Source organism: Bombina bombina, chromosome 4 (assembly GCF_027579735.1).
Source record: "Bombina bombina isolate aBomBom1 chromosome 4, aBomBom1.pri, whole genome shotgun sequence".
Lineage (NCBI taxonomy): Eukaryota > Metazoa > Chordata > Amphibia > Anura > Bombinatoridae > Bombina > Bombina bombina.
The window spans coordinates 465,800,941-465,823,111 of NC_069502.1; positions in this window are offsets into that span (position 1 = coordinate 465,800,941).

Below are 22,171 nucleotides of genomic sequence, written 5' to 3' on the forward strand. Positions count from 1 at the left end.
GCTGTGAAGGGGGCGTGGCTGACCGTGAAGAGGCGGGGCCAGGCAGCCCCTGAAAGTCCGTGCAGACTGAAAGCTCAAAACAGCTCAAAAGAGGGGAGAGAGGGAGTAGGGAAAAGATAAGAAAGGTGAGAGAGAGATCAAGAGGGGAGAGAGAGATCAAGAGGGGAGATAAAGAGAGCACAAGAGAGGGGGGAGAGAGAGGGGGGGAGAGAGAGGGGGGGAGAGAGAGGGGGGGGGAGAGAGGGGGGAGGAGAGAAAGAGAGGGGGGAGGGAGAGAGAGAGGGGGGAGAGAGGGGAGGGAGAGAGAGAGAGGGGGAGAGAGAGGGGGAGAGAGGGGGGAGAGAGCGGGAGGGAGAGAGAGGGGGGAGGGAGAAAGAGAGGGGGGAGGGAGAGAGAGAGGGGGGGAGAGAGGGGAGGGAGAGAGAGAGGGGGGAGGGAGAGACAGAGAGAGATATAGGGGGGAGAGAGAGAGAGAGAGAGAGAGAGAGAGAGTTGAGAGAGAGCGCAAAATAGAGGGGGGAGAGAGAGCGCAAAAGAGAGGGGTGAGAGAGAAACCCCAAAAGAGAGGGGGAGAGAGAGCACAAAAGAGAGGGGGAGAGAGCACAAAAGAGGGGAGAGAGAGAGCTCAAAAGAGAGGGGGAGAGAGAGAGCTCAAAAGAGAGGGGGAGAGAGCTCAAAAGAGAGGTGGAGAGAGAGAGCTCAAAAGAGAGGGGGAAAGAAAGCGCAAAAGAGAGGGGCAGAGAGAGAGAGCAAAAGAGGGGGGGGAGAGAGAGAGCGCAAAAGAGGGGGGAGAGAGAGAGAGCAAAAGAGAGGGGGAGAGATAGAGCACAAAGAGAGGGGGAGAGAAAGCGCAAAAGAGAGGGGGAGAGAGAGAGCAAAAGAGAGGGGGAGGGAGAGAGCGCAAGGGGTGGGACCGCTGTACCCTGCAAAAAATGGCCCGTGTGAACGGGCTTTAGGACTAGTACATATATAATGAAGGTGAACATTACCATGCTAACACCTACTAAGAGGCAAAGACTGCAATGGACTCTTGTTGCTGTGATTTTATGAGGTTGAATAGCTGATTTTGCTTTTTGTAGCCCAACATATACTGAACATTTCCGAACATAAGTTCTGGTTTTAAAAAAACTAAAACAAACAAACATGTAAACTAGAAAGATTATATAAAATAATAACAATAATCCCTTAATTACCAATTGCTCAGTTTTGCATGACCAACACAGTTATAATTATACACGTTTTACCTCTGTAGTTACCTTGTATCTAAGCCTCAGCAGACTGCCCCCTTATTTCAGCTCTTTTGACAGACTTGCATTTTAGCCAATCAGAGCTGTCTCCATGGTAAATTCGTGCATGAGCTCAATGTTATCTATATGAAATACGTGACCTAATGCCCTCTAGTGGTAAAAAAGTATCAAAATGCATTTAGATTAGAGGCGGCCTTTAAGGTCTAAGAAATTAGCATATAAACCTCCTAGGTTTAGCTTTTAACTAAGAATACCAAGAGAACAAAGCAAAATTGGTGATAAAAGTAAATTGGAAAGTTGTTTAAAATGACATGCCCTATTTGAAACATGAAAGTTTTTTTTGGACTTCACTGTCCCTTTAACAGTTATAAAGAAGTTAAGAATGACTTGTGTAATATTGCACTTAGTTTTTCTTTTTATCATGGCTGACCTACTAGAAAATACTTGTTCTATGTGTTTAGCTGCCAATGTGGAACCCCCTCTTACATTTTGTCCCTCATGTACTGAGGAGCAAATCTTTTTCAAGGATAGTATATCTAATGATGCTACTCAGTTTGATGAGACTCAGGGTATGCCACAAACTTCTCCCCAAGCGTCACAGCCTTTAACACCCGCTCAAGCGCCATCAACTGCGTCCACCTCATTTACTCTGCAGGATATGGCGGCAGTTATGTCATCCACTCTTACATAGGATTTGTCTAAGTTGCCAGTATTGCAAGGCAAATGTAGCAGAAGAGAGAACCAGGTGGTCCAGGCTTCTGATTCTTTGATGGCGATCTCCAAAGTACACTCCCAGGGTTCTGAAGTGGGAGGTAGGGAGGCTCTATCTGATGGGGAATTGTCTGATTCAGGAAGTACATTGCCCCAGACAGATTTGGACGTAATGTCCTTCAGATTTAAGCTTGAAGATCTCTGTCTGTTGTTGCGGGAGGTTTTGCTGACTCTGGATGACTGTGACTCTATTGTGGTCCAACCAGAGAAGTTGTGTAAGATGGACAAATATTTAGAGGTCCCTACTTATTCTGATGTTTTTCCAGTTCCTAAGAGAATTTCAGAAATTATTAGATGGGAATGGGAAAGACCGGGTATTCCATTCTCACCTTCCCTACCTTTAAGAAAATGTACCCTATAGCTGACACCTTTCGGGATTCTTGGCAGATGGTCCCTAAGGTGGAGGAAGCTATATCTACCCTGGCTAAGCGTACGACTATCCCTATTGAGGACAGCTGTGCTTTCAAAGACCCTATGGACAAGAAGTTGGAGAGTCTGCTTAAAAAGCTGTTTATTCATCAAGGTTTTCTATTACAACCGACAGCCTGCATTGTACCGGTCACAACTGTGGCTGCCTTTTGGTTTGATGCCTTAGAAGAGTATCTTAAGACTGAGACTTCCTTAGAGGAAATTCTGGATAGAATAAAGGCCCTTAAGCTGGCAAATTCTTTTGTTACGGATGCTGCTTTCCAGATCGCCAAATTGGCGGCTAAGAATGCAGGATTTGCCATTTTAGCGCACAGAGCCTTATGGTTAAAATCTTGGTCTGCGGATGTGTCCTCTAAATCCAAGCTTTTGGCTATTCCTTTCAAGGGTAAGACCTTATTCGGACCTGACTTGAAAGAGATCATTTCTGACATTACGGGAGGTAAGGGTCACCTTTTACCTCAGGATAAAACATCTAAGCAGAGTGGCAGACAGAGTAATTTTCGTTCCTTTCGAAATTTCAAGGGAGTCCCCTCTTCCTCTTCTGTTATTTTGCACAAGCCAAGTCCATCTGGAGACCTAACCAGCCTTGGAACAAGGGTAAACAACCCAAGAAGCCTGCTGCTGCTCCCAAGACAGCATGAAGGGGCAGCCCCCGATCCAGGACCGGATCTAGTAGGGGCAGACTGTCTCTCTTTGTCCAGGCTTGGATAAGAGATGTTCAAGATCCCTGGACACTGGAAATCGTGTCTCAAGGGTATCAGCTGGAGTTCAAACATTCCTTCCCAAGGGGAAGGTTCCCTCTTTCATGATTGTCTGTAGACCAGATAAAAAGAGAGGCGTTCTTACGTTGTGTAAAAGACCTCTCCACTATGGGAGTAATTTGTCCCGTTCCAATACAGGAACAGGGGTTTTACTCAAATCTTTTCGTGGTTCCCAAAAAAGAGGGAACGTTTCGACCCATTTTAGATCTCAAGAGTCTAAACAAGTTTCTCAGAGTTCCATCCTTCAAGATGGAGACTATTTGGACAATTCTTCCATTGATCCAGAAGGGTCAATATATGACTACCGTGGACTCAAAGGATGCATACCTTCACATTCCTATCCACAAAGATCATAACCAGTTCCTAAGATTTGCTTTCCAGGACAAACATTTTCAGTTTGTGGCTCTACCATTCAGTCTGGCCACGGCACCCAGGATCTTCACGAAGGTTCTAGGGTCTTTGCTGGCGGTTCTCAGACAACGGGGCATTGCAGTGGCGCCTTATCTGGATGACATTCTGATCCAGGTGTCGTCTTATCAACTGACAAAGTCTCATACTGACATGGTTCTGTCTTTTCTAAGGACTCACGGAAGGAAGGTGAATCTAGAAAAGAGTTCACTAATTCCACAGACAAGGGTTCCTTTCCTGGGAACTCTAATAGATTCTATATCCATGAAAATCTTCTTGACGGATGTCAGGAAGTTAAAGATTATGAATACATGCCGAGCCCTTCAGTCCAATCCTCGGCCATCAGTGGCTCAGTGCATGGGGGTAATTGGATTTATGGTGGCGGCAATGGACATCATTCCGTTTGATCATTTTCATCTCAGACCTCTACAACTGAGCATGCTCAGACAGTGGAATGGAGACTATGTAAATTTATCTCCTCAGATAGATCTGGATCAAGAGACAAGAGACTATCTTCTTTGATGGTTGTCGCAGGATCATCTGTCCCAAGGGATGTGCTTCCGCAGACCCTCATGGATGATAGTGACAACAAATGCCAGTCTACTAGGATGGGGTGAAGTCTGGAATTCCCTGAAGGCTCAGGGTGTGTGGACTCAGTCGGAGTCTCTACTTCCAATCAATATTCTGGAATTGAGAGCGATATTCAATGCGCTTCAGGCTTGGCCTCAGTTGGCTTTGGCCAAATTCATCCGGTTTCAGTTGGACAACATCACAACTGTGGCCTACATTAATCATCAGGGAGGAACAAGTAGTTCCTTAGCGATGACAGAAGTATCCAAGATAATTCGATGGGCGGAGGCTCACTCTTGTTATCTGTCAGCAATCTACATCCCAGGAGTGGACAACTGGGAGGCGGATTTTTTGAGCAGACAGACGTTTCATCCAGGGGAATGGGAACTCCATCTGGAGGTCTTTGCCACCGTGATTCCAAGTGGGACAGACCGGAATTGGATCTGATGGCGTCTTGTCAGAATGCCAAACTCCTGAGATACGGATGCAGGTCCAGGGATCCTCAGGCCGAACTGATAGATGCATTGGCAGTGCCTTGGTCGTTCAACCTACCTTATGTGTTTCCACTGTTTGCTCTCCTGCCCCAGGTGATTGCACAAATCAAACAGGAGAGGGCTTTGATGATTCTAATCGCTCCTGCGTGGCCTCGCAGGACTTGGTATGCCGATCTGGTGGACATGTCTTCTCTGCCACCGTGGAAACTTCCATTGAGGAAGGACCTTCTCGTTCAGGGACCCTTCCATCATTCGATTCTAGTTTCTCTGCAGCTGACTGCTTGGAGATTGAACGCTTGATTTTATCTAAGCGAGGGTTCTCTGATTTGGTCATTGATACCTTAATCCAGGCACGTAAGCCTATTACCAGAAAGATTTACCATAAGATATGGCGTAAATATCTTTATTGAGATTGGATATCAGAGCGCCAAACAACGTAGGCAGGGTCTATGGGCAGATAGTCAAATACCAAAGGTAACAATAGGTTGAAATAATATGATTTAATACATAAGATAAAAAAGTTGGTACATTTAAAATTATACAACAATTAGTCATGGATCCATGTTACACTTTAAAATATATATTGAAACACTAGGAACAATTTAAAAATGCTTGTAGAACAATAAATAACAAAAAAAAAAAATCTAACAAATAATGTCTATAGCATAAAACTTAAATTCTAATATGTGAATGCTAGGAGCGCTTATGCACACGCTATTTATAAAAACAATGGGTTACAATGCACAGGTGGATAGATTCCAGGTTGCTTGAAACCAGTGGGTGTGAAATGTAAGTGGCTCCGAATTGGGGTTTTGCCTATGTGTTTATCCAAAATTGTGTAAATCCTAACAGGTGGACAAAAAATGTTACAGGAATGTCTAGAACCTGAATTCAAAATATAAGACCTGAGGTTGTGCCTATGTGTTTATCCAAAAAGGGTGTAAATCCTAACAAGTGAAAAAATGTGAGAAAAATATTGCAGGGGTGTGTGAACCTTATTTTCAAAATAAACAATGAATTCAAAATAAAACGATATACAAGTGAATTTTTGACAAATCAACTAATGCAAACATAAAGCATAAATAGAAACAAAAAAACAAACAAAAAAACAACAGCACAACTTTAAAGTGTGTTCAAATGTGTTTCTGCTTGCAAACTGTGATGTGATGTGAACAAATATCTATTATAAACACTGAATAGTGGCAAAACTTTGTGATTGGATTGAAATTGAACACAGGCTCTAAATTGATACCCTAAAATACAAATCTAAAGGGCTCAGAGTTGCTGAGCTAGATATAAGGGACTTGCTCAAAGAGCCTTGAGATGTTAATTAAAAGAGACCATATAACAACATTGGGTTAAAAAACGGATGATATAACATAAAATGCTTAAAAGTCCAAATAAATATTCAAATTGGATAATAACAATCTTGCCATAGTCTATCTCAATATGGATCCCAACTGCTGATTATGTAGAAATCTTCTTGGGCGGTAGTTAACAAATAATTCCAACTTGCAATGTTGTCCCTTACCTGCCAAAAAAGGAAAGGCAAACAATAGTGCAGATGGCTTCTTAATGTGATCACAATTAAAATACTCCTTACCTCACGACTGGCTTCTTAATGTGATCACAATTAAAATACTCCTTACCTCACGACTGGTAAGGAGTATTTTAATTGTGATCACATTAAGAAGCCATCTGCACTATTGAGATAGACTATAGCAAGATTCTTATTATCCAATTTGAATATTTATTTGGACTTTTAAGCATTTTATGTTATATCATCCATTTTTTAACCCAATGTTGTTATATGGTCTCTTTTAATTAACATCTCAAGGCTCTTTGAGCAAGTCCCTTATATCTAGCTCAGCAACTCTGAGCCCTTTAGATTTGTATTTTAGGGTATCAATTTAGAGCCTGTGTTCAATTTCAATCCAATCACAAAGTTTTGCCACTATTCAGTGTTTATAATAGATATTTGTTCACATCACATCACAGTTTGCAAGCAGAAACACATTTGAACACACGTTAAAGTTGTGCTGTTGTTTTTTTGTTTGTTTTTTTGGTTCTATTTATGCTCTATGTTTGCATTAGTTGATTTATCAAAAATTCACTTGTATATCGTTTTACTTTAAATTCATTGTTTATTTGGAAAATAAGGTTCACACACCCCTGCAATATTTTTCTCACATTTTTTCACTTGTTAGGATTTACACCCTTTTTGGATAAACACATAGGCACAACCTCAGGTCTTATATTTTGAATTCAGGTTCTAGACATTCCTGTAACATTTTTTGTCCTCCTGTTAGGATTTACACAATTTTGGATAAACACATAGTCAAAACCCCAATTCGGAGCAACTTACATTTCACACCCACCGGTTTCAAGCAACCTGGAATCTATCCACCTGTGCATTGTAACCAATTGTTTTTATAAATAGTGTGCATAAGCGCTCCTAGCAGTCACATATTAGAATTTAAGTTTTATGCGATAGACATTTGTTAGATTTTTTTTTTGTTTGTTGTTATTTATTGTTCTACAAGCATTTTTAAATTGTTCGTAGTGTTTCAATATATATTTTAAAGTGTAACATGGATCCATGACTAATTGTTGTATAATTTTAAATGTACCAACTTTTTTATCTTATGTATTAAATTATATTATTTCAACCTATTGTTACCTTTGGTATTTGACTATCTGCCCATAGACCCTGCCTACGTTGTTTGGCGCTCTGATATCCAATCTCAAAATTGAATCCACCCTTGGCAACTAGGTGCCAATTTATTAGAGCTGGAGGTCTGTTGCATTATATAGTTGGCGCTTAGTTATCACCTTTCCACGTAAATATCTTTATTGGTGCAAATCCAAGGGCTACTCATGGAGTAGGGTTAGGATTCCCAGGATTTTATCTTTTCTCCAAGAAGGAAAGAAAGGGTTGTCAGCAAGTTCCTTAAAGGGACAGATTTCTGCTTTGTCCATTTTACTTCACAAGCGTCTGGCAGATGTTCCAGACGTTCAATCCTTTTGTCAGGCTCTAACTAGAATCAAGCCTACGTTTAGACCAATTGCTCCACCTTGGAGTTTGAATTTAGTTCTTAAGGTTCTTCAAGGGGTTCCATTTGAACCCATGCATTCCATAGATATTAATTTGTTATCTTGGAAAGTTTTATTTTTAGTTGCTATTTCTTCTGCTCGGAGAGTTTCTAAGCTTTCAGCTTTACAATGTGATTCCCCTTATCTTATTTTCCATTCTGATAAGGTGGTGTTACGTACAAAACCTGGTTTCCTTACTAAGGTTGTTTCTAATAAGAATATTAAGCAGAAAATTGTTGTTCCTTCCTTGTGTCCTAATCCTTCTTCTAAGAAGGAGCGTCTGTTACATAACTTGGACGTGGTCCGTGCTCTGAAGTTTTACTTGCAGACGACCAAAGAATTTTGTCAATCATCTTAATTATTTGTTGTTTTTCTGGAAAATGTAGGGGCCAGAAAGCTACGGCTACCTCTCTTTCTTTTTGGCTGAAGAGTATCATTCGTTTTGCATATGAGACTGCTGGACAGCAGCCTCCTGAAAGAATTACGGCTCATTCTACTAGGGCTGTGGCTTCCTCATGGGCACTTAAAAACGATGCTTCTGTTGAACAGATTTGCAAGGCTGCAACTTGGTCGTCTCTTCACACTTTTTCCAAATTTTACAAATTTTATACTTTTGCCTCGGCTGAGGCTGTTTTTGGGAGAAAGGTTCTTCAAGCAGTGGTGCCTTCCGTTTAGGTTCCTGTCTTGTCCCTCCCTTTCATCCGTGTCCTATTGCTTTGGTATTGAATCCCACAAGTAAGGATGAAATCCGTGGACTCGTCATATCTTGTAAAAGAAAAGGAAATTTATGCTTACCTGATAAATTTATTTATTTTACGCTATGACGAGTCCACGGCCCACCCTGTCATTTTCTAAGACAGGTCTTTATTTTTGTTAAACTTCAGTCACCTCTGCACCTTGGCTTTTCCTTTCTCTTCCTAACTTCGGTCGAATGACTGGAGTGGGAGGGAAGGGAGGAGCTATATATACAGCTCTGCTGTGGTGCTTTTTGCCTCCTCCTGCTGACCAGGAGGTGATATCCCATAAGTAAGGATGAAATCCATGGACTCGTCATATCGTAAAAGAAATAAATTTATCAGGTAAGCATAAATTTCCTTTTTGAAAAAAAAATGCACACAAACCCATTTTACATTGACTTACATAGACATATGTGAACATACTCTCATTTAGCTACATATATGTACAAATATCATCACATACATACAGAAATAGATACATACAAACAATAAACAGCACATTACGTACACAAAACATTTTTTTATTATGAAATTAACACGATTTCGGTACTTTTTCACAGAAGGACATGACGTCACTCATTTTACGCTCAATACAAGTGTTGTAAGTTTTTTCATTGCAATTTCTCGCCTCTATTGACTTCTATGGGGAATACATGCTCGTGCACACGACCGGCCTCTTTCCGTAACGCACACAATATTTTTCTCCTTTAAAACTCGTAATAACAGCATTAGAATTGTGGCGCTAATTCATTCATTCTTGCGTTGGTCCCGCTATGACAAATAGATCAAGAAATAGCTTATTTGACACAGGAGTTATGGGTTTTACTTGTGTGAACATCACTACGACATCAAATTCTTTTAGGAAATTACATTACATCAACTATAAATCACGAACAATTCTATCATCAACAATACAAAATCTGTTTCAAGAATTAAATCATATTTAAACAGACATAAAAAAACATAATTTATGTAAGAACTTACCTGATAAATTCATTTCTTTCATATTGGCAAGAGTCCATGAGCTAGTGACATATGGGATATACAATCCTACCAGGAGGGGCAAAGTTTCCCAAACCTCAAAATGCCTATAAATACGCCCCTCACCACAACCACAATTCAGTTTAATGAATAGCCAAGTAGTGGGGTGATAAAGAAAGGAGTAAAAAGCATCAACAAAGGAATTTGGAAATAATTGTGCTTTATACAAAAAAATCATAACCACCATAAAAAAGGGGTGGGCCTCATGGACTCTTGCCAATATGAAAGAAATTAATTTATCAGGTAAGTTCTTACATAAATTATGTTTTCTTTCATGTAATTGGCAAGAGTCCATTAGCTAGTGACGTATGGGATAGCAATACCCAAGATGTGGAACTCCACGCAAGAGTCACTAGAGAGGGAGGGATACAAATAAAAACAGCCATTTTCCGCTGAAAAAATTAATCCACAACCCAAAATATAAGTTTATTCTCATAAATGAAAGGAAAAAAAATTAAATCAACAGCAGAATAATCAAACTGAAACAGCTGCCTGAAGAACTTTTTTCTGAAGAAGCAAAAACATCAAAATGATAGAATTTAGTAAATGTATGCAAAGAAGACCAAGCTGCTGCTTTGCAAATCTGATCAACTGAAGCTTCATTCTTAAAAGCCCACGAAGTAGAGACAGATCTAGTAGAATGAGCTGTAATTCTCTGAGGCGGGGCTTGACCCGACTCCAAATAAGCTTGATGAATCAAAAACTTTAACCATGAAGCCAAGGAAACAGCAGAAGCTTTCTGACCTTTCCTGGAGCCAGAAAATATAACAAATAGACTAGAAGTCTTCCTGAAATATTTAGTAGCTTCAACATAATATTTCAAAGCTCTTACATCCAAAGAATGTAAGGATCTCTCCAAAGAACTCTTAGGATTAGGACACAAGGAAGGGACAACAATTTCTCTATTAATGTTGTTAAAATGCACAAACTTAGGTAAGAATTTAAATGAAGTCCGTAGAACCGCCTTATCCTGATGAAAAATCAGAAAAGGAGATTCACAAGAGAGAGCGGATAATTCAGAAACTCTTCTAGCAGAAGAGATGGACAAAAGAAACAACACTTTCCAAGAAAGTAATTCAATGCCCAAAGAATGCATAGGCTCAAACGGAGGAGCCTGTAAAGCCTTCAAAACTAAATTAAGACTCCAAGGAGGAGAGATTGATTCAATGACAGGCTTGATACGAACCAAAGCCTGCACAAAACAATGAATATCAGGAAGTTTAGCAATCTTTCTGTGAAATAAAACAGAAAGAGCAGAGATTTGTCCTTTCAAGGAACTTGCAGACAAACCTTTATCCAAACCATCCTGAAGAAACTGTAAATTCTAGGAATTCTAAAAGAATGCCAAGAGAATTTATGAGAAGAACACCATGAAATGTAAGTCTTCCAAACTCGATAATAAATCTTTCTAGAAACAGATTTACGAGCCTGCAACATAGTATTAATCACTGAGTCAGAGAAACCTCTATGACTAAGCACTAAGCGTTGAATTTCCATACCTTCAAATTTAATTATTTGAGATCCTGATGGAAAAACGGACCTTGAGATAGAAGGTCTGGCCTTAGTGGAAGTGGCCAAGGTTGGCAACTGGACATCCGAAGAAGATCCGCATACCAAAACCTGTGAGGCCATGCTGGAGCTACCAGCAGCACAAACAATTGCTCCATGATGATCTTGGAGATCACTCTTGGGCCTCTATTTATCAAGCCGTCATCCTACTTGCATTTGACGGCACCAATATGCTCACCTAAGATCGCCTAACATCGCTGCCGCGGACCTGAATACGCTCTCCAAAGTTACCAATAGGATTTTTTATACCTTAATTCCAATTGGCTGATAGAATTCTATCAGCCAATCGGAATCGAAGGGACGCCATCTTGGATGACGTCACTTAAAGTGATATTCATTCAGCAAGAAGACGTCGTTGGAAGAGGATGCTCCGCGTCTGATGTCTTGAAGATGGACTCGCTCCACGCCAGAAGGATGAAGATAGAAGATGCCATCTGGATGAAGACTTCTGCCCATCTGGAGGACCACTTCTGCCCGTCTGGAGGACCACTTCTGCCGGATTCGTTGAGGACATCTTGGATGAAGACGTCTCCCGGTAAGTGAATCTTCATGGGGTTAGTTTAGGATTTTTTTAAGGGTGTATTGGGTGGGTTTATTTTTTAGGTTAGGGCTTTGGGCCTGCAAAAGAGCTAACTGCCCTTTTAAGGGCAATGCCCATCCATATGCCCTTTTCAGGGCAATGGGGAGCTTAGGTTTTTTTCCGTTAGTAATTTATTTGGGGGGTTGGTTGCGTGGGTAGTGGCTTTTACTGTTGGGGGGTTGTTTGTATTTTTTTTTTCAAGGTAAAAGAGCTGATTTCTTTGGGGCAATGCCCCGCAAAAGGCCCTTTTAAGGGCTATTGGTAGTTTAGTTTAGGCTAGGGTTTTTTTTATTTGGGGGGGGGTTATTTTGATAGGGCTATTAGATTAGGTGTAATTAGTTTAAATATCTTGTAATTTGTTTTTTATTTTCTGTAATTTAGTGGGGTTTTTTGTACTTTAGCTAATTTAATTTATTTAATTGTTGTTAATTTAGTTAATTTATTTAATTGTAGTGTAGTGTTATGTGTTATTGTAACTTAGGTTAGGTTTTATTTTACAGGTACTTTTGTATTTATTTTAGATAGGTAGTAATTAAATAGTTAATAACTATTTAATAACTATTCTACCTAGTTAAAATAAATACAAACTTGCCTGTGAAATAAAAATAAACCCTAAGCTAGATACAATGTAACTATTAGTTATATTGTAGCTATCTTAGAGTTTATTTTACAGGTAAGTATTTAGTTTTGAATAGGAATTATTTAGTTAATAATGTAAATTTTTATTTAGATTTATTTAAATAATATTTAGGTTAGGGGGTGTTAGGGTTAGACTTAGGTTTAGGGGTTAATACTTTTACAATAGTGGCAGCGACGTTGGGGGGAAGCAGATTAGGGGTTAATAAATGTAATGTAGGTGGCGGTGGGCTCCGGGAGTGGCGGTTTAGGGGTTAATAAGTTTATTTTGTTGCGGCGGGGTCCGGGAGCAGCGGTTTAGGGGTTAATAAGTATAAAGTAGGTGGCGGCGGTGTTGTGGCGGCAGATTAGGGGTTTTTAGACTCGGGGTACATGTCAAGGTGTTAGGTGTAAACATAACTTTTATTCTCCCATAGGAATCAATGGGATATCGGGCAGCAGCGAACATGAGCTTTGCTGCTTTCAGACTCCCATTGATTCCTATGGCATCCGCCGCCTCCAGGGCAGCGGATTGAAAACCAGGTACGCTGGGCCGAAATAGTGGCGAGCATACCTGGTAGATTTTTGTTAACTTGCAAAAGTAGTCAGATAGTGCCGAATTTGCATTCAGAACATCTGTAATGATGTAAGCATCGATCTGTGTCAGACTGAGACCAGCGGATCGTATGTTACGTCACAAAATTCTTTTGCCGGTCTGTAGCCTTTGATAAATAAGGTGAATCAAGCTCTCCACAATTACGCTGCGGAATTCCAGCGTTTTTGTTGATGGCTTGATAAATAGCCCCTTGGAAGAAGAACTAGAGGCGGGAAAATATAAGCAGGTTGATAACACCAAAGAAGTGTCAATGCATCCACTGCTTCCGCCTGAGGATCCCTGGACCTGGACAGGTACCTGGGAAGTTTTTTGTTTAGATGGGATGCCATTAGATCTATTTCTGGAAGCCCACACATCTGAATAATTTGAGAAAACACATCTGGGTGGAGAGACCATTCTCCCGGATGTAAAGTCTGACAATTTAGGTAATCCGCTTTCCAATTGTTTATACCTGGGATATGAACTGCAGAATTTAGACAGCTGGATTCTGCCCAAACCCTTGTCAAATCCCTGAAAGGACTGTGATGCACTATGTCACCTTGTCAGATGGCTCCAAAGGGGCTGTGTTGGCCTTTGTTTGCCCATGTCAACTCCCTGAAAGGACTATGATGCACTATGTCACCTTGTCAGATGGCTCCAAAGGGGCTGTGTTGGCCTTTGTTTGCCCTTCTCAACTCCCTCCAAGGACTGTGATGCCCTATGTCACCTTGTCAGATGGCTCCAAAGGGACTGTGTTGGCCTTTGTTTGCCCTTGTTAACTCCATCCAAGGACTGTGATGCACTATGTCACCTTGTCAGATGGCTCCAGAGGGGCTCTGTTGGCCTTTGTTTGCCCTTGTCAACTCCCTGAAGGACTGTGATGCACTATGTCACCTTGTCAGATGGCTCCAAAGGGGCTGTGTTGGCCTTTGTTTGCCCTTGTCAACTCCCTTCAAGGACTGTGATGCACTATGTCACCTTGTCAGATGGCTCCAAAGGGGCTGTGTTGGCCTTTGTTTGCCCTTGTCAACTCCCTCCAAGGACTGTGATGCACTATGTCCCCTTGTCAGATGGCTCCAAAGGGGCTGTTTTCTCAGACTAGGAAAAAGAGTGGCAGGCACTACAAAAATCAAACAGGGGCACATTAAAGTTGAAAAACAAAAACTTTAATGAAAGTTATCTCAAAAATATACATGAAAGGCAAGACACAAAAACAGGGGGGGAGAAAAAAGTGTGACAAGGAAAGCCTGACGCGTTTCACGCCCCCTAGTGGCGCTTAATCATAGGCTGAAGCACTAGGTAGGTGATACCTATTTAAAGGGAAGAACATTAACCCTAAGTGTGCAAGAAAATTAAAAAACAGTAGATGGTTAAAAACATTGACATACATGCAATGGGATAAATATACAAAAGTATGTATACAAGCACTATTATACCAACATCAAACAGGATGAAAACTAAGACAGCCTGAATTAATACAGATAAAAATCAATTATCTATAAAAATATATGCTCTGTATTATAAATTTAAATGTAAATATAAATGTACAGAGGGGATTATAAACAGAGTGAATATACTGTAAGAATGTAAGAAAATAAGGTCAATTTACCTGAGTTTAGTAAGATGATATAGGGAATATCAAAATGCTGCTAGTGTGCTAAATTCTTTTATGAGAGAAAATAAAAGAAAAAGAAGTTTTATAGATGGTGGACTACATATCTATCCACTATCACTCAGTAGTCTATTAGGTAATTTACATCACATTCTTTGTTCATTCCAAGAGGTTGGCGTGTATTTAATTTTATTATCCAGAATATTTCCTTTTTATCTAAAATCTGTTGCCTATTGCCCCCTCTAATTGGAATTCTGGATATGTCTATAATCTGAACAGACATATCTGCCAAATGTGTAAAATGTAAACCATTAAAATGACCTGCTACTGCAGAATCCTTACAGTAATTTTTAACGTCTCTCTCATATGTTCTCCAAACCTTGTTCTGACTTCACGTGAGGTTTTTCCCACGTATTGACATTTACAAATATTACAAGTCAGAAGATAGATAGCAAATTTGGTTTTGCAGTTAGCATAGAAATCTATGACATATTGTTTGTGATCCACACTAGAGGAGAATTGAGTACCTTTAATAAGGTTAGGGCAAGTATTACAATCTCTACTTCCACATTTGTAAACTCCCTTTTTAGATAACCAATCCCCTGAAGGAGTACCTTTGGTATCCAAGACCAAACTAGGAGCAAGTACCTTCCCTAATGTCTTTGTTTTTTTTTTGGAATATACCTGAAATTTTTAACAAAAGGTTTAAGAATGTCATCTCCCAATAATAAATGGGAATGTTTCTTTAAGATTTTAACCACAGTATTATAATGCATTGAGTACTCGGTAGTGAAAATTATAGTATCATTAGTGCCAAGTTCAGGCTTATCTTTGTTGTTAATAGGTTTGCTATTATACTTTTTTACTGCAAGTCTAGATTGTTAAAGTTTTTTTGGGTTATAGCCTCTCTTAATTAGCCTCTCTTTCAATTCTAAAGACTGCGTTTCATAGATAAAGTCACTCTTCGTATTCCTACGTAGCTGTTTTCTCATTCTGACTTGTTTTTCCAGTTATCTTATTTCTTTATGTTTTATGACTTTCATAAATCATATTTATCATAATAAAAAGAATGTAATTAAACTGTTATGTTTCTTCTTTATTTATTAATGTCATTTTGAATAAAAGATCTTTTATGTTGATAGTCCTTAAAAGATGCTGACCACAATTCTTAATTTATGGATATGCATTCATAATGTACATTTTATTATTATTTCTTTTGACATCAACATACACATATAATATCAGTATAATATCTTTCTATTATTTGTGATTATATTTAATTATCCAATGATATATTGCTACAGGTAGGCTGATCATATTGCCACTTTAATAAGTGACACATATGATAAATACATATGTCATGTTTCTTATGCAAAACATTTCTTTAAACAGCTCAGAAAACATCCCTGACATATGTATTTCTCATATGTGTCCCTTTTTAAAGCGGAAATATGAACGCCCTAGCTGTAGGTAACATATAATGTATAAACAATCCACATTTTCGTAATGTATATAGTAGCATTATTTCTATGTTAAACCCTGCTGCTTCCTAAATATTTCCTAATCTTCCTATTCTAATGAAATATATACTTATTACCAACAATAGATTATATTTCATATATCACAGTATTATGTTATCTAGCGTTACCTTATGTGAAGCTGTGCATCACATGAAACAAACACGCTTCATAAATAACAATATAGCACATACTAGTTTTTTAAAAATAAATACGTTTGCTATTGACATGCAAAGGTGTTAAATCCGTCCTTCGATTGGATGACGTTTTTACGCAATCTCGGATGCGCCATGTTACGTAAGATGTTACATGCAAAGGTATTAAATCTGTCCATTGATTGTATTACATTTTTACGAGATCTCGGATGTGCCATGTTTCATAAGATGTCACATGCAAAGGTGTTAAATCCGTCCTTTGATTGGTTTACGTTTTTACGCAATCTCAGATGCGCCGTGTTTTGTAAGACATCCCATGCAAAGGTGTTAAATCCGTCCTTTGATTGGATGACGTTTTTTTTTTTTTAAAGAGCTTTATTGATGTAAACAAAACAGTACAATAAATGTAGTCAAATAAAGGCAAAATCATATTATTTGCAGCACATGCTGCAAACTTCCTAACAATCATATTCTTGTTACATCAGAACATTGCAATGAAGGTCTCACCCAAACACCGGTAAAACCTTCTTAATATAGTCACAATTTTTTTTTTCATTTTCTTCATATTTCTTTCCTACTATACTATCAATCTTTCTAGAGCTCTAGTATCAAATTAAAAATGTTGGTAACTCACAATCTATCTAAAAGAGCTCTAATCCACATATATAAAGAAATATCTTTATTAGTCCTTAGTCGAGGTAAAAGCGAAAGAAAAAAGAAGAGGAGAGAAGAAAGAGGTAGTAGGCAAGTACGCCCGAAAGAGAGAGGGAGGAAGAAGAAAAAAAAACAAAACAAGCCAGACATGTCTTTAAATCGTGTTGTGCCAGATTGCCAGTATGTACTCATATATATCTAGTTTTTGGGTTTTGAGGTAGTGGTATCTTTCCAACAGCAACAGATCAGAAACCTGTTGTCTCCACTCACCCAATGTAGGTATTTCTGTGGATTTCTATCCCTTCGGGATGAGTTTTTTAGCCCCTGTCAGCATGATCAATAGGAGGGCCAGTTTGGCTTTGTCTTTAATTTTAGGTAGGGAGCAAAACAAGAGGCTTTCAGGGGAGTGCGGAATAACAATATGTAGGATCTCTGCTGTCCAGAATGGTTTGGGCACGACCACCAAATGTGGAGGATTGTAACCTCATCACCGCACCCCCTCCAACAAGAGCTATTTGCAGAGGGATATATTTTGTGGAGCCTCACAGGGGTGAGATACCACCTGCAAAGAAATTTCAGATGAATTTCTTGTACAGTCGCGGATACCGAGGAGCGCTTAGTGAGTAAGAAAGCTTTCCTCCAGGATTCAAAGCTAATGTCCTGGGCCAGTTCCCTACTCCACGAGAGAGTATAGGATGGGAGGGATGAGGCATCCAGTGTGGAGGTGAGTTTATATATATATATAAAACCGGCGAGACGCATATTTTAAAAAAAATGGTTATTTCTCTGCCCAGATCTTGTTTGTGTTTATGGTGAGAAATAAAATGAAGAAGTTGGTGGTAGTTTAACCAAGAGGAGAAGATCTCCTCATGTGCCTCTTGGAGTTGTGCATGCGTTTTAAAAAGCTTATTTTCCACCGCAAACTGTACGAGCCCATCTTAAGATGGTATGGATGTTTAACGCACTGACATAATTTGTAATAAGGGAGTGCTTTATTTTCAATAATGGGAGTTAGTGGTGAAAATTTAGAAGAGATGTGGGTGGAGGTTGCAATCATTGTATCCCATTCAGCTATGATGTTAACCGTAATCATATACTTATTTAAATGTTTGGGTCTGTCGGGGGGGGGCAGTCCACGCTAATGTTATTTACCTGAAAAATCTTACGATCTAGGCTTACCCATGCTTTATCTCCAGTGTTATGAGACCATTCAACAATCCTTTGTAGGACTATGGCTTTTCTGTACGCTTTTAAATATGGAAGACCCAACCCCCCTTTATCCCGAGGTAAGTACATTGTTTTCCTAGGCACCCGTGGTCTAATGTCCGACCAAATAAATTGGTCAATGAGTCTCTGTATCTGATCGAGATAGTCATCTGTAGAGGTATGGGCAATGTTTGCATAATATATAATATTCTAGGAAGGATATTCATTTTAATGACTCCCAGTCTCCCCAGCCAAGATAAGGGTCTGTTTTTCCAGGAATATAGGTCTCTCTCAATATCCTTTTTCAGGGGAATGTAGTTATATTTATAAAGGTCAGACAGTGATGGTGTAATATTTCAGTTTGTCTTTTGCAATAGCTATGTGGCATGTGTTTTTAAGGTGCTGAATGTGCAGGTTTTGAGTATTGATGTTCATCAATTCAGATTTATTAAGATTAATGAGGAAATTTGACACTGCCCCATACTCTTTCAATTCCCTCAACAGCTCGGGCACAGATGTCTCTGCCTCTGTTAAGGTAAAAAGGATATCGTCAGCATATAGGGCCTGTTTATATTCCCTGTCCCCCATACTAAAGCCTGAAATTTTAGGATTCTGTCTAATCCTTTGTGCAAGAACTTCAATAGAGATAGCAAATAGCAGCGGCGAGAGCGGACATCCCTGCCGCGTACCATTGCTAATGTCAAATCTAATAAAGAGCATGCCATTCACCCTGACCCTAGCATTTGGCTTAAAATATTGTGCCATTGTCATATTTAAGAATTCCTTTGGTATTCCCATCTCACACATTGCGCGACGTAGAAAGAGCCACTCCACCCTATCAAAAGCCTTCTCCTCGTCAGCGGAGAAGAGCACCATAGGGATGTTAGAGACTTTTGCGTAGTTGATGAGCTGTAATACCTTGGAGGTGTTGTCTCTTGCTTCTCTTTTGGGGATGAAACCCACTTGATCGTTGCTAATAAGCTCGGAAACAAATTTGTTGAGCCTGTTAGCAAGGATTTTGGCTAGGATTTTCATATCGTGGCTGATAAGGGAAATGGGTCTAAAATTACCCGGACTAGTCGCGGGTCTTTCTGGCTTAGCTATTACAGTAATATGAGCCTCCAGTAATATCTCAGTTAGTGTCGGGTCATCTCGGAGTTTGTTAAAAAGATATTGCATATGTGTTGAGAGGGTTCCCTGAAACGTTTTATAATATCTAGAAGAGAGACCGTCAGGGCCCGGGCTTTTGCCCGACGGTAAGTCTTTGATGGCAAGTGAGATTTCCTCTAGAGATATAGGTGCAGATAGAGTATCTGCTGCTTTTTTGTCTAAATTTGGTAGCTTTAAGTCTGTAAAGTAGTTACTAATAGTCACAGAGAGGCGAGACATTTTATCAGCTGAATGATCGCTATCTATACTATATAATTTACCATAAAAGTCGCGAAAAGATGCAGCAATGTTTGAGCTTTCTTTGACTACTAAACCCTCTGGTGTTGTGAGAGAGTGGACAAACATACTTAAACGCTTCCTGCATAGGCTACGAGCTAAAATTTTACCTGGCTTGTTACCACCCTCAAAATAATACTGTTTAAGAAACAACACGTTTCTCTGATGAACCGTTGTTAAATGGCTTCTAAGCATGAGTCTAGCCTCTATTAGCTTGTTTTTAAGTACCTGATTGGGGGGATCCCTTTTATCTTCCTTCTCTAAGGAGCTAATTGTGTTGAGCAAATCAGAGTGCTTTTCTCTGGAAACTCTATTCAGCTTGGCTTTATGCTTAATGAATAACCCTCTAACCACTGATTTATGTGCTTCCGATTCACTGAGGTGTGATGCGGTTGAGTGCGAGTTGAGTTCAAAGTACTCAGCAAGTTGCGTCTGTATGTCTGTGGAGATGAGGTGGTTGTCCAGAAGAGTGTCAGTCTCCAAATTCTAGGGGAGGCTGGGATGTCGGGCCATAGGATCTGACAGGAGACAGGGGCATGGTCAGACCATGTGATTTGACCAATAGAGCATGATGTCGTAATATTTAGTCCAAGAGAGTCAGTGAGTATGTGGTCAATTCTTGTATAACAGTTATGAGGGTTAGAGTAGAAGGTGTAGTCTCTGTCGGAAGGATGAAGAGTCCTCCAAGTGTCATGTAGATTTAAGCTATGTAGTGAGTTTTTAATAGATTTCAATGCTGTTTTGGGTGTGTTAGAAGAGCCTCTGGAGGTATCCAGGGCTGGGTCAAGGGCAATGTTGAGATCCCCAGCTAAATATGTAATTCCTTGAGGCATGATCAAGGAGTAGATTGGCCAATTTTTTGAAGAAAGAGGGTTGCGCTTGGTTAGGAGCGTACGTGTTTAGAAGGGTGATATGGTTACCATAGAGCATGCCTATTAGTAATAGGTATCGACCTTCCGGGTCTCTATGTATGTGCGAAATTTGTATTGGGAGTGTTTTATGAAACAGCACCCCTACTCCGGCTCTCTTATTCGGGCCTGAAGCAAAGAAGGACGTGGGGTATTGTGCGTTATGCCATTTAGGCTCCTTACCCCTTTGAAAATGCGTCTCCTGTATCATTAATATATGACTATTTAATTTGTTGAGCTCACGGAATGCGATAGATTGCTTACCGGGGCTGTTAAGACCTTTAGCGTTTATTGTGGTTAATTGCAGAGCATGATCCTGGAATCTGCTTTGTTTTGAGAACATGTTAGCGACAAACCAAAAAAATAAATAAAAATAATTAAAGGTAGAAGGAACGCAGGGAAAGTTGAGAGACAGCAGAAGAGTATTTAGAAAGAGAGGTGTAGATAGCAAGTATACTACAAGGTATTAAAGGTTTACTACCACTACACACGAAGGGCAGAAGCAGCAGGAGTAACGAGGTTACCAAGGAAAGGAACTGAAAGAAAAATAGGGGTAGTAAACCCCTGTAGGCTTGTTTTGGATTAACTTACATTAATGGTGTTATTTGGCAAAGGGGAGGGGTTGGGAAGGCGTGTAAAGGGATAGCCAAGAGGGTAACATCGAAGGTGGGTGTCAGTAGAAAGGAAACATAGTGGGAGAGTATCCTCAGAGTAGAGAGAGAATGTACTAAATGTAGACCCTCCACTAGTCCCTAGTAGGGTAACTGTGCAGTATTATACTAAGCTCCTAATACCCTTCAACATGTTTGTAGTACTGAGGGGTACATCCACCTCGAACAGAAAGCTCACATATTACAAAAACATAAAATGAAGACCTGTACTATACTTTCATAGTTATAACCCATCCGATATATAACTCGAGTACAACAAAGAAAATAGCAGTATAACATCATTGGCCTTTATAAACAAACATTCAAATACAAAGCAAACATTTTATATTGTAAACTTTAAACTCCTATATCAACCCATAAAGACAGGAGTGATCTAATCCGGGTTTATTGTATGTGTTTGCATAAACCAGGGCAATTTTAGTTAAAAGTGGTCACTGTAATTAGGGGTATAAGTAACTCCTCTTGCTTACATTCTGAGGCTAGAATCTAAATAATGTATAAACAAAAGTGATTATAACCTCATGATCATAAGGATCATGCAGGGAATATTCAAAAGTATATGACTATATTAACTCTCAGAACAGTAACTCAGCATAGCAACAAGTAGTAATGTAAAGTTATACATATTAGGGTTACAGATTGTAGAGGCATAAGTGTTTGTGACGATTTTGATCTAAGGGCGGCTAAGGAGACAAGTCTGCAGCCTTAGAGGGATTGACCCATAGGGTCCAAGAAAAAAATCCCAAAGTGGGGCAACCTAATTACAGAAGGAAAGCCTAAAATAACAATAATGACAAACATTTTGTTTCAATCAACATTACTTCTTTATCATATTAACCACAAGTCAGCTATGACGGTAAAAGGGGTCAGCGTCAGATTAGGTAGGCGAAAATCTCCTCATGGCAACCAGGGCAGACTAAACATAATATTTCAATCTCCTTCCTGCCCAGTGAGTGGCCATTTTGACTGCCAAGCAGAATAGGGAGACGATATCAAACTCTGCAGTATGTCTCTATACGGCTGAATCTTTATCAAATGTTCGGCTGTTGTTCCATCGAGGTAGAGGAAGCACAGGGGGTGCTCCAAGGAGGG